At 39.0% G+C, this 14,069-nt stretch overlaps 1 protein-coding gene across 1 annotated transcript in view; it reads left to right on the top strand.

Moving 5' to 3' along the window:
- The first annotated feature begins 835 nt into the window (after positions 1–835).
- The window catches only part of cdh11 (cadherin 11, type 2, OB-cadherin (osteoblast)), a 56,772-nt gene continuing 43,538 nt past the window's right edge, over positions 836–14,069 (top strand). The window contains exon 1 of the mRNA XM_055207847.2: positions 836–1,271. The gene's annotated coding sequence lies outside the window, so the exon portion shown is untranslated. The remainder of the gene's footprint in view (positions 1,272–14,069) is intronic.

Raw genomic sequence — 14,069 nt, 5'->3', positions numbered from 1 at the left:
ATTAAACTGGATTCTGGATAACTATATTATATCTGATTTTAATGTAAGCTGTAATTTTTACCATTATCCGCATTTACTGAAAAGAGACTTTCCTGTCAAAGTCAAATGGAAACAAGTGGGTCAAAATGCAATTTCAGCAGAGTACCAATTCAGTCAACAAAGCACAATAGTAAAAGAGTAGACATTTCAATTAGCAGCCCAGTAATGGATACCATAATTACTAACCTAACCTACAATTAAGCTCTGACATGATGACCAGAGTAGTGGTCCTAAAATATAAAGACCTCTTTCCAAAACTGCTCATGTAGCTGTACTGGTAGAAACTTGTGTTTGCAAGTTGTGTTTGATGACAGGAAACACACTATAAAAATAATGTTTAGCTTGAAAGCGTTGTAAGTTTCTTTAGATAAAAGCATCGTTCAAATGTGAATTGACATTGTGTGTGCTTTCAACATATTTTCTATTATATAGTTTATGTTAATTTGATAGTTTTGTTAGAGAATAACAGCAGTCAGGTTGGTTTAATTGTAATCTGTTTTAATAAAAATAAATAAATTAACTAAATAAACATAATGTATGTATTTATCAAAAAGTGCCATGCATTAATTTGCTTAGAAATTAGATCATTAACTAAATAGAAAAAATTAACGTAGCTATAGAGCTGCAATAAAACGACTTTTAATTTTTGGAACTCTATCCCTCACTGAAAAAATGGTCAAAATATCGTGGTTTAATCCACGACTGGGTTTTTATTCCCTGGTGGGGGTTAGCTTTCATCCGCCTGTTTTGATTGGATGAGGATTTTAGAGGCCGGTTTTACAATTGCGTTGGCCGCTCGCTTCAGACGGAACCGCGAGACAGGACAGATGAGAAACTGCTTGCATCTGGAAACATTGGGGAGAAAAGGAGGCTTGACTTCAGTCAGTCATCGGCGGTAAGACACCTCCTGCTTGCGTTACATTCACCGGTCACCATCATTCCGACTGCTGGAGGAGGAGAGAGATCGTGTGCTTCACAGCAGCTGCACCTGACTGATCTTGGAGATACCTCAGTTTTATTTGACCAGTCTTCATTGACTACTTCCTGAAGAATAAACAAAATTCCAGTGGCTTTCCTTGTTTTTCCATTCAATTTCGGGAGAGGACTTTGCCTAGAAGGACCTTATCACTCCAGACTGCTGGCGTTGGATGTTGATTGTTGTTCAAACAGAAGTGACACCGCTTTTGGGAGCAACCCTGGACACCCGGTGTCGTGTCTGGAAGTGTTCAAAGGTAGGGAGTGATGATGCTTTTACCAGTGTTGTAGCGTTTTTGAAGAAAGCAATAGTTAGAAGTACGTAGCATGTCAGCGGTGGTCGGTAAAGAGTTATCTGCAGGGGAATAGAGAGGACAGGTCGGGTTCACCTGAAGTCCTTTTTTATTCTTCCGCAGACAGCGCTTTTGAATTAACCGCACGCGTATTACAAAGCATGCACGCAGTCGTTTGTAAATGTTAACGCGCAAGATGACATTTCATCGGTATTGCTGGACTATGTTGCTGATGTCACAGTGACCAGCTCAACTTTTAGTTTTGAGCTTGATGATCACTACGATGTGGCGAGGATGCGTAAGGGATTCACTAAGCTTGACCATAAAAACGATAGCTAAGTTTTTCAAATACAGGTGGGGTGTACTGGATATAAGATCGTTGCAGAAATAACCCACATTTAACCGATCATACGTTTCTAAGTGCTAGGATTAAATCATTTTTGTTTATTTTTTGTTACTTTGGCACGATAGGTTATGCCGTTGTCTCATAATGCCCTGAGAGTTTACATGCCGCATTATTAAAAAAAAGATGATTCAGTCTGGCTTCATTGCAATTTATTTTTTATTTAACCAAGAACTTAAAGCGTGAACACCAGCAAAGACAACATTTAGGTAGAAGTCGTGAGTCTTTTTCCTGCATCATTTTTAGTGTGTGAACGGAAACGTTACATAAAAACGAGAATGAACGAGTCGCCTCGCGCTGATGAATCTATAAACCAGTCAGCATTCACGGAGCTCACGCTCGGCGGGGAGTAAGTCGTGAGGGTGCAGAGAGAGAACAGCTCTCCGGGTATTAAAACATCATATAGCCTACTCCCCGGTGTGAGAATCAAACTATGAATCATTAAGCATAATCCTTTATCGGTCATATCAGCTGTAAGATGTGGGACACAGTGAGCAAACAGTGTGAGTATTTGTATTATTATTATACTGGATTAGAGGTACCCGAATTGGACTGTTGTGGAAAAGGCCGTGAAAAGTCTTCATAACATGAATTTTACATGAATAAATTAGCTTTATGTTGTGCCCCCAGACCATTTTGAACATATATGCTGTTTAGAAATGATGAAAGAGCCAATATGATATGCTACTAAGATTATCTGTGACTCTGAGGCAGTTTAATTTCACCATTAGGCCCAATTACAAAAAAGATATGGGATGTGTAGGCTACTACAATTTAGCAAAAGCTAAACCCAGTTTTCCTTTTTCCAACAATACAATTCACCAGCATTTAAAGAGCAATGGTAAGGGGTAATTGTGTATATATAACTGAGTTGTAATAATGCATGAAGGATCCTATGCTTAGAGGCATTCAATAGAGGGTGCTGTTGTACTTTTCAGTCCTGTTTGCTTACCACAGTTTTGTCTCGGAGGACCACTCAAAAAGATTGAGCGCCACCGTCTGTGTTGCCCATGCTCCCCAGGGATGCAGAATTCAATCTAACAGAGGCTCTGGCTAATGCCGTGGCACTTTGTCAGGATTAACATCTTTCTAGTCAGTGGCTCCTGTTACCTTTGGTGTCACATTACCACCTTGGAGTTGTGTGAAGGGAGAAAAAAATGAAGCCCTGGATATCTTGCACCGCATTGTGTTGGGTGCTGCACCGCTTCGGTCCCACATGACTGCGGGTCGATGGAGGAAGAAGCTCAGTCATTTTCAACAAATATAGGCATTTGTTATTTTGACCGGTGGAGCTACTCCCAGAGCCAGTTTTCAGCTATATACAAGCAAGGCAGAAGAATCCGAGTTTAATTTTAGTCAGAAATGAACGAGGAAACTGTATTCTGCAAGGCAGTATTTTATTTCAGGTTTCCAAAGTTTTTTTTTACGCTAAAGTAAAGCGATGTTCAGACAAACAGTACTTTTGCAAATTAATTAGCTTCGCTAAGGGAAGGTTAATTACCGTAAAGTATGAAAATAATCTAAGGAAACTGTCTGTGTCTCTCTGTATCTTTTATGACAGCTGTATGCTTTTATTGTAGTGGTTTCTACTCAGGCTTAAAATAATGATGATTATATTGGCGCCTGGACAGGGCCAAGGATTTCATGCCAACTGTCTCTAGTGGAGGAATGTCATGCCATCTGTTAGTGACCTTGAAACACATAAATAACATTTTTCCAACGGGTGGCTATGTAAGAGCTCTTTCCTTTGTTCGAATTGGTTAAAATTATCAATTGGCTTTTTGATATAGTCTTTAAAATGCTGCGTTGTTTCATGATTTGGTAAAAATGGACAAACCCGAACATTGGATTATATTAACTTAGAAATAGTCCATATTCGACCCAACCATGGGCTACACCAACCCAGCATAGGTTAATTTAAACCCAGCCATCAGGTTTGTAAATATGAGTGTAACTTATTTGGGGGCATGACTCTTTACCTCTATAGTGGTTTTACAAAGAGTAATAAAGAGAGTCTACAATTACCACTTTAAAATACGGTGGATAAAATACGCAATGACAACAGAAGAATAAATTGGATGCATTTGGTTTTCAAAAATCCCCTCAAAGAATTATTAATAGAGTATTTGACACAGTGGAGAATTATAGCTTCATTTATACAAAGCACCCTTCATGCCGAACGTGGTTGTACTAATCACTGTGTGGGTGCATGGAATACATTCATTCACCCTTATAAGCAGCAATTAGCAAAGCAAAAAATCACACAGCCTTTATACATGGTAACTTTTAGAGCAGGGGATGATTCTTCTTCCTTTCATTTTTTTAATGCTTTGCTTTACAAGGCGGTGCAATGGCAAACCATTACTCAATCATTATCTGATGCAGTACCAGAGAGGTATTGCCTAACTTCAACTCTTATTGATTCAGAAATATCTGATGATCAATTGGTATGAACCATCATTTGATGTTCAGCTAATTGTATGTTTTTAATGAGAGCTGCTGTGATATGTGAATATTAAAACAAACTGTTGTCTGTGTGAACCCAGTTGATGATGCAGGTCTGATATTCAGATATTTAGATATTCAGTCTGGATATGCTTCAGCGTACTGAATTAAAAATGCCTCTTTCTTAATATTCTCCATTTACTCTGGATGGCCTAAAGTGTCAGAGCCGAAGTAGATTTTGTCAAAAGCAGAGTAGAAATACCTTTTTCTGATGTCAAGGCCACTCTTTGATCTAGCACCATATCATCATATTGCTTTTTAGCCTTTGAAGACCATGATGTAACTTACCTTTCTTTGACTATTTTATTCGGTATTCTTTTATAGATGGCTTTCAATGGCTAATGTACAGTATATATTTAAAAAACGAATCGACCTAGTGCATGTTTGGTGGCGTAATGATTGCAGACATTTATATATTTGCATTTTACCAACATATAATATGGCTATAATTATTTAATGCATTTGTTCTAAATGTATTCAGCTTTCTTGCTGCTACCGAGTCTCACGAGGTTTCGTGATATAGTCATGTACATTTTTCATTCTTTTTTCGTGATATAATCACGAATTTCCGAGTTTTTTTGTGATCGTTTAACGAATTCCTGTTTTCGTGTGATTATCACGTATTGGTTACTCAACTGCTTTTCCCTATTTTCAAACCATTGATGCTTCAGTTTAGGGTTAGATTTGGTGTTTGCATTAGAATGTCACTTTATGTATTGGTTTATACAATTTTTTTCTGATTTATTTTTTTATATGTCACCTGGCGTTAGGGTTAGAGTTGGGTTTGGGTAGGGATGTAATTTAATATAAATCTAACCCTAGACCGAAGCGACAGTGGTAAGAAAATAGGACAAAACAGTTGAGTAACCAATACGTGATAATCACACGAAAACAGGAATTTGTTATACAATCACGAAAAAACGCAGAAATTCGTGATAATATCACGAAAAAATAATAAAAAATGTATGTGACTATATAGCGAAATTTTCGTGAAACTGGGCTGCTTACAAACATAAACACGCACCTATTATGTAATATTCCTAAAATTTTTTATATTAAACCTTGCTAAATTTGTCACTGCTTTTCCCCATAGTCATTAAAATACCTTTTTTTTAATATATAATTTTGTTCCAGTGATCAGAAAATACACATTCTTGCTGTTTCCTCCAGCAGGTGACCTTTAGAAAGAAAGCACTGTTCGTAAGTGATGTGGCTTAGGTGTATGAGCACTAATAGGCTTGACTCTTTTCTCGGGCTTGCCTGGCTGGAAAAAAGCTGATAGCATTATACTGAACCCATTTTCACACTGCACAATGAGACATGAAACATGTAACCTTTTCCTTATAATGTAATCATACGACAGAAATGCCTTCTTTTCCAAAAATAAACCAATAAAGGAGTCAAGAAACTCGTTTATGTGTCTGCTGATGTCATGGCGTGATGTCAAATACTAGAAGCAAAAAAATCCTGTATACATACAATAAAATGTGGGTGCCCCGATATGGTTTTCCTTGCACTACCAGATCCATGCATGTGGTCTTCCTGCTGGTCAATGAATACTTGCTTAAAATTTGTGAGGCCAGACACCCGTCTTGTATTAAAGCTGCTGATGGTTTGCACAGGTTTGCAGTTCTTTCCTTTAGAGCGGGAAAGGGGTGGGCAGATGAACTGATCTGCAATGACACGCTCCATTACTCCTTCTTTGCATCTGCAATAAAGCTAATTGTTGGGTTACCCCGTTTAGGCCCAGCACAGCCACAGTGCGCAATCACTAATGTTCTATGTAAACCGAAAAACAATAGAGGGATCAGAAAGAGCATGGCAACAGGAATGCATCACATGCTCACCTTCCTTTTCCTACTGAGAGTGAACGAACATCTTTTAATTTACAACTGTAGCAATCTGAGCGTTATGTACATAGGGTTCATTATCTGGTGGCATATGGTGATGCATTTGCATAATACGCTAATACTTACACCAGCTCTCTTCCTTTTATCCTGTTCTGTGCTGTTGGCAATGCATGATGCACCGCAATTAAACTTTTCCCTGAGATGTATACTCATTGTTCTTTCGCCTAATTAAGTCTTTGAATATAATGAAGGAACAGGAGGAACACACCTGAAATAACAACTTGATCGTTGTCATTTTACACAACACGTACATCACAGCGTCATTCTGTCTTTAAATATTTATCTGTCGCCTTAGCTGCGCATAAATTACCAGAACACAAAGAAAAGCCAAAGAAACGGTGAGTGCCAGGCATGATAACAACGGCTAATGCCTGGTATTTGTCTCTTTGGTTAGTTGTCTCTTATGCTTTGCTAGCATGTAAGCTTTTGTAGCAACATTCAATTAGCTTATAGCATCCTACTTAAGGATAATGAAAATTGCTTCTACCGATATTCAGAAACGAATTGATAAAAGTAAATCTCGTAAAAATTAGCTCAGTTCAAGACATGAGGCATGAAATTGGTTTTGAAGCTTGCTGCAGACAGGGGGAGGTAAAGTGCATCGTTGTTCTTACAGTTCACTGGATCTCTCATTGCTTGCTGTCCTTTTAGTCTGCTGTATTTCCTCAGAGCTGCTCACCTGTTCTCAATATTTAATGCGGTGGAGGGTCTTTTGGGCTTGTAATGAAGTGGAGGTCAAGAGATTCCTCCAGCTTCATTCCCCCAAACAGGCCCTGTAAATGTCAGACAGGCTGCGAAAAAAAGAGTCTGAACTTTTCCCTGTCTATCTCAGTCAGTCATCTCTTATTTCTCTTCATCACTCTTGCCCACTCGCTTGCTCCCTCTATCTCTGCCAACCGCACTGATCTCCAGTCAGCCATAACTTGAGCTTTTTTCATGTTGTATTACCTCCTCATCAGCCTTTTTCTGTCACTCATCCGCCCTCTACCAGCCCTTTTTCTTATCTGATGAAAGACAGAAAAAATCCGGCAAAACAAAATGAATTTGACATGTGTGATGTGTAGTGTTATAGATGGGCACAGAGGATCTTTCTTTTCAACACGGCTTTGTGTTTGCTTGTATCCTTTTGTTGTTTGTTTAGCCTTCAAATGACACGGTCATTTCTTTCGACAGAGACGGAGAGAGACATAACCGATCGCCTCCCGTGTTTAGCGTTTAGGTTTTGTGTGGTCCTGGCCATTTTCAGTGGCCCTGATAAAATATTCATCCATTTAATCCCTAAGCTGACACAATGGTGTGTAAAGAATTAGGCTATGTTCCATCCCACTGACCATCTGATGGGCAAGCTTCTCTAAAGACCTGGCCACAGCGCTAGCTTTTGGCTGCTTCTCTCAGAGAAAACAAGGGATCCACATCTAGCACCACTGGGGCTTTGTCAAAATTGAATAACAAGCAGGGTAATTACAACTCAGTTAGCAGAAGAACAGGGGAAAGACTGGAAGTAAAGGCAGTTCTATTTTCAAGATCCCAAACTAGGTTTATTGAACAGATCATCAAAAAGTTTTTAAAAGAAATTGGTTTAACCGGTGGGAAAGATTTCTGTCGAAGGATGTGGCTTCCAGGCTGTACGAATATTAGCCTGTGCCCTCATACAATAATATCCTTTCAGACAGTGCATAGTCCTTGGCATTATAGCCTTGTATCCACGATCTCCAAGGCCTCATCTTAACTTTTGGCTGGAAATCTGCTGCAGATAATTTATCATACAAAAACAAGCTCAGGGATTTGTAATCAGTAGTTTGTTTACTTTAGCCAAACAGGGCCACGGATCTAGTGTATGATGCGGACCTTTCTCTGCCAAAATCCAAAGACTTGAAAAGATATGTAAATGATTTTATCTTCTCTTTTATACCTCACAGGGAATTATAATAGGAAAAGATGCATGATTGATTATATGTATTTATCCAAATATAACAATCTGAAGACCTCATTTCCTTAGAGGGAAATTGCAACTAAATCAATACAGATGAATAATTATTTTTTTGAAATAAAAAAATATGTATGAACTCAATTTGATTGGAACATCTGGTGTTTTATAATGTATAAACTCTTTTGACGTGATATGCTAATCAAATTTTTAGGCTAAATTGAAAGAACATTCAAAAGAGGAGAGGAACAATCCCAGCACATGTTCTGGATTTCCTTCTTATTGACTTTTTGAGAGAGGGCCATTCAGTCGGTCCATCTCTCTAAACGCTATTTATGTCATTTTCCTTTTAAACCCGAGATCATCAAAAATGGCATGAAATGAGTGAATAATTTATTTAGCTCTCATTCTAGTGCCTTCGGTTAATGGGAAGCGGTTTGGTCACAAAGGCATACATTTGTAAATGAGGCAGATAAACCTTTGGGTAGACAAGGAGCGTTTTGTTTGACACAGGAATTCTGTTGTTGGCTGTTTTGGTTGTCAAGTGCTCTGGGAAGGCAGGATGTGTACTGGGCCTACAATGGGCCTTTCAGCTAAGCATCTCAGATGCAGGGAGATGCTGTCCCGCCTCCTTTCACAGTGCCCTAATCTCTTTATCAGCCAGCTACAATGGTGGATTCAGTCCTCTCCCTTGCCGGCGAGAGCTCAGAGACTAGCGCTTTAAACTGTTCATAGTCTAAACTTAGCCGGCATCACTGAAAAGTAGAAAGTTTTGAAAGTGGCCATGAGTTATCTGTGATTAGAAATGATTGCAGATGCAAAGAAGGACATACAATGAGAAAATTACGGTAGATGTAGCCATAAAATTACTGTGTATGTATATATATATATATATATATATATATATATATATATATATATATATATATATATATATATATATATATATATAATGGCTACATCTACCGTAATTTTCTCATTGTAAACATCATATATAATTATATAATTCTGTATGATTGTCTATATCTCTTGAAAATATTATTGTCTATATATGTATGAAAATGTGAAAAGTGTGAAAAAAATACTTAACAGAATGTGACACAAGGGGACCGTTGTCCCTGTGTCTAGGCCCATTTTTGTTTAGTGCTTGTCAATGATGGTTTGCATCAGTGAACACATTCACACTCCTGGAGCCAGCACCCTGAGGAATCTTCCAGCTTTGCAGTGCCACCACTGTGGAGTGAAACTTTTCATTGCACTTGCGGGACTGTTTGCCTTTAATGCAACAGCTTTCCCATTGCTTTTAGTCTTTGTGAATCATTCTTCACATTCGCATTAGCAAAATGCATTAAGGCGTTTTAGTTTTGCCTGGATCACCGTGATGCCAAATTGCAGTTAATTTCACACCTCTGTAAATTCTGTTGTGTCAGGAAGGTTCTTTTTAGACCTCTTTCTGTCACTGCCAGGCTCCGTTGTAAATAGTTCTGGGACTCGTCCAGCCTGAGGTTTTAATTGTTTTAATTTAAAGCACGGGTGTCCGCATCCTGTTGACCCTTGTTTGTTGGGGTTTGTAGGTTACAGTTAGGCAGAAATTATTTCCAGCTGTCTGACATTGTGGGTGGCCGATGGGTGGACAGTCTTTTGAGCAAAGCAGCCGCTTCGTTTTCTAATTAGGCTGTTAAACATTAGCACTACAACTGTTGCAGGGGTAGGGATGTAATGGCCTTTTCAATGGGAACTGTAAAGGGCTGAACACTGCTTGTCACTTCCACAAGGACACAGGGCCCAGTAAAGGCCAGGACAGTATTCATTAACATGACAGTTAGCCTGGTGTCGTAAAACTAAACCTGCTTGTAATGGAGCAGCCCGGCCCCTTTTGAGCAACCAGGAGAGTGAGGTGTACAGGGGCCTTAACCTAGAGACACCCCATACAAATAAGCCCACCACTCCCACGAAAAGCAAACAAACTATGTTTCCTTCGATTATTATGCAAAATGCTGTCTTTTCATTATAAGGCTGGAAAGACCTCCAATTGCACATTCCCACCTTAGTTTCCTGACAGTTTGTCCATTCACTATGTTTATGCCTCCTTAACCCAAAGCAAACCCAGTTTCTTTGATGGACATTTGCATGATTGTTGACCTGACAGCTGTCTGTGTTTGAATGGCTCTCCTTGGTAACAGAAAGAAAAGCAGCGTATGGAAGTATAAAAGCAGTGACCGTGTCAATGTGGACTGTAAAAACCAATTGCCTATAAATGACATCATGTGTTCCCTGACGTTATTTATTTTTACATACGTTCTTTGTTAGAATAATTTGACACCATTACTTCATTTCTTTATGCTGGATCTCAAGTCCAGGCCGTGTGGAGAGCAACTGCTGTTGAAACGTATAGGGAGCCAAAAATTTGCTTTTCTTTCAGTGCAAAACTCTGCTGTGTGTGTTATATTTGGGGACAGTTGAGGGTGAGCCAGTGCATTGTTTCTCAGAAGTGTCTTGAAGTAGAATTGAAGTATGTGCGTCACCACATGCACACAAATGGGGGATTTCAAAAGCACTGCTCCAAGCGGCTCATCAAGCAAAAAGGAAATGGGAGATTTTGAGCAGCATGAAACCTGACAATTTTTTAACTTGGAGGTTTCTCTGCTTCTGTGGGCTATTTGGGGTGCAGCGTATTGTCACTGGAAGTGATGGACGAATGGGGGGCATTGTTGTGTTTTCTTTAGTAGCTTGTATTGTGTGCATTCAAAACTGTGGGGATAGATTTAGAAGAAAATATGGGGTGGCGGCATTACCAAAAATATATATGACCATACTGTAGATAGTTTTGGTCAATAGCAATATTTTCCACTATATAGAGGTCAGAACGTTACTTGACCTATTCTGTTTACGCCACCCACCATACTGGCAGGCATGGACAGCCGGGAGCAAATATGAAATGAATAGAACCAGCAGGAGTTTTATGGCAACAAAGTTCACTGCGCACTTTAAATCAAAAGACATAGATATGTACATCCAAAACTTAATAGATGAAATATAACAGATCCATATAATGCATTTTAATGTTTATCAGCCCAGTTATTTTCCACATTTTAAACTCTTTAGTGTCATTTCAGGGTTACTAATCAGTCCTTCCAGAAAAACGGGGAGGTTTTTTGTGATTGTTGCAGGCAAAAATCCTTGATCTTGCTTGTTTTCTTAAAAAATGTGATGGAATATGTGGCACATTTATGCAATTTTATGCGTTGAAATTGCGGGAACTTGCAAAAACTGCGGTAACTTGCAAAAACTGTTTTTAGCTTTTGCAGCTTTTCAATGATGTTCACGTCACATAATCACTTCACTTCATAACGTTCCCATGGCAACAGGGGAAATGGCTGCGCATGTGTGAGGCAAATGCAACATTTTCCAACTTTCTGCAAAGATATTAGTGATTTTTTGCCACGAAAATGCGGGGATTATCATGCAAGCCCTGCATATTTTGCACACGAAAATCTGCAAATAAATAAATATGCAGACTTTGGTTGATTATGCGTTAAATCATGCAATTGCATAATCGCGTTTTTCTGGAGGGACTGACTAATAAAAAAACCTTAAACAACATGTTGAAATTGTAAGGTTTGAAAGGTATACAATTTTGTCTGTCAATACCAAATCTACAGGGCTCAAGTGCTTTACAATTGCCTGCCATAAGGGTGGGGTGCAGCCTAAATGCGTGATGTCAACTGCAGAGCTCTGTAGGGATTTAAATGTGTTTTTTTATTTGAAAACAATATGAGGTCCTTTAAACCAGTGATTCCCAAACTTTTCATTCTACGACCCACTTAGGTATAATCTATCTCAGGACCCAATAAAATATTTTTATAGTAATATGCAGAAAAATACATTGAGAAATACAAAACATTTTTTTTCCTTTTAGAAAAAAAAGTAGTTTATATTTTTATTGTCATTGTATGAATTAAGTTTAATTGCAATCCCAAAATACCTGATATCAAATCCATTGCTATTAATTTTCATTAATAGGACAAAACATCTGTGTCATTTACTACAACAACTAAGTTTGCTGGACCCACCTGATCCAACTGACCCACTAGTAGGTCCGGACCCACAAGTTTGAAAACCCATGCTTTACATTTGTACAAATGTGGTTTAGTTTGCATTTACAATTTTTTAATTATTATGTATTTGGCAGACACTTTTATCCAAAGAAACTTATAATGCATTCAAGCCATAAATTATCTTCTGTATTTGTGTTCTCTTGAAATAAAACCCATAACCTTTTACTCTGCTTAAGAAATGCTCTATCAATTGAGCTACAGGAACACATGGTGTAAAAACAACAACGAAAACAAAACAGTTCAATATTTAAACTATAAAGTCTAATTATCTTAGTTGCTGTAACGTCAGACACAAAGTCAATATCAATGCAATTATAGATGTCATAAATATATAGGCAGAGCCACCCTAGACAAAAGCAGAGCCATCATATAAAACAATACAAATATGGATGGCACTCTAACATTACTCTTCTAGTTGCTCCTGGAAATTTCTGCCACCCCTATATTTTTAACCGCAGACATTGTATTTTTTTACTTTCTTTAAAATGTATGCTTTCTTTTCTTTGTTTATGCCCATGTGCACTCACAAAACTTCAGTATCATCCCAGCGAGAACCAGTAGAAGGAATATCTAAATGCAGGTGGGGAAAAAGGCAGGCAGATGCTATCATTTATCACACCCATCTGAATGCAAGCAAAGCAAAACCTGGGGCTAAGAACAGAGGCACAGAAATGAAAAAGAGAGCAACATTTCCATGGCCCTTGAGGCCACGCTGACAGATATAGTCGCCTCCGAGATTAAATCAAATTCACAATGAACTCATCTGATACTAACACAAAGCTCGCCATTAACAATGTTAGTCATTCAGTTTGTCCACCTCCCGCTCAGGCTGAACAGAACATGTTATTGTATGCGGCGAGGGCACCCTGTGGGTCATTGTGGGTCAGCGCAGGTGTCCCTGGAAATCCTGTCGGGTAGCTACGCGCACTGAGGTGGCAAGACCCTCTCGGACCATTCCCCCCATGGTCTCCGTCGTCAGTATGCAGCAAACACAGCCTCTCAGTCCCTCTGTTGGAGGTGGCTTTTCAATTACTGAGCGAGGCTGCAGGGAAAAGGCGCTTGACAAAAGCCATGACATAAACCATTTATAGTGCGGCTCCATCACGGCCCCAATGCCAAACCGGCCTGGACGGTTCATTTAAAAGAGAAATTAATCACACATGGTTTCAGGCACACAATAACAGATTATGACTGGCTAGTGGCACCTCACTGAATCCAGGGATAAAACTTTGAAAAGACACTTAAATCTGTGGAGAAATGCATGGGGTTCTCTCAACAAAGTGTAGATATTTTGTTCGTTTCAAAGCAGCTGGTGTATACAGATTATTATAGTAAAGAATGAAACGCAGAGAGACAGAGAACGGCACAAATGTGCATAATATATAGAGTTTACACATTGAGAGTTCAGTGTAATATATTCTCTCATTATCACTGACTTCTTGCTGTCAGCATGGAAGATTACTGCGTCTATACAGGCATATTGGCGAAGAATATGCAAGGCTCAGCTCGCTTTCATTAAACCACTGGAATAATTCATTTTCATGAATTATTCCATACTGTATTCTGCTTAATAATGGGGCAAATGATTGGAGAAAGAAATAGATGTGGGCAAAGAATGCCATTGTAGGACCAGAGGAAAAACGAGATCCAGAAAGCAAAGAGAGAAGGAAACACTAGGAGGACTAGTGAGTGAGGGGCTTATTTCACACTGGATCTAGCACACCACAACTAATCAACCGTGATCGGGATTGTAGGCATAAAGAAACCTTTATGAGGCTGAAAATGACAGATTTAGTCATTAGCCACAGTATGGAGCGCACATTGGAAGTTACAGCTGCCTCTCCCTCGTGAGTAAGGGGGTACGAGAGCCACTGGCTTGATGAATGAGGCTCAACGGTT

The sequence above is a fragment of the Misgurnus anguillicaudatus genome, chromosome 21 (genome assembly GCF_027580225.2).
Source record: "Misgurnus anguillicaudatus chromosome 21, ASM2758022v2, whole genome shotgun sequence".
Taxonomy (NCBI): domain Eukaryota; kingdom Metazoa; phylum Chordata; class Actinopteri; order Cypriniformes; family Cobitidae; genus Misgurnus; species Misgurnus anguillicaudatus.
Note: the sequence above shows the minus strand (reverse complement) of the source record. Positions and strands in the feature narration are given on the sequence as shown.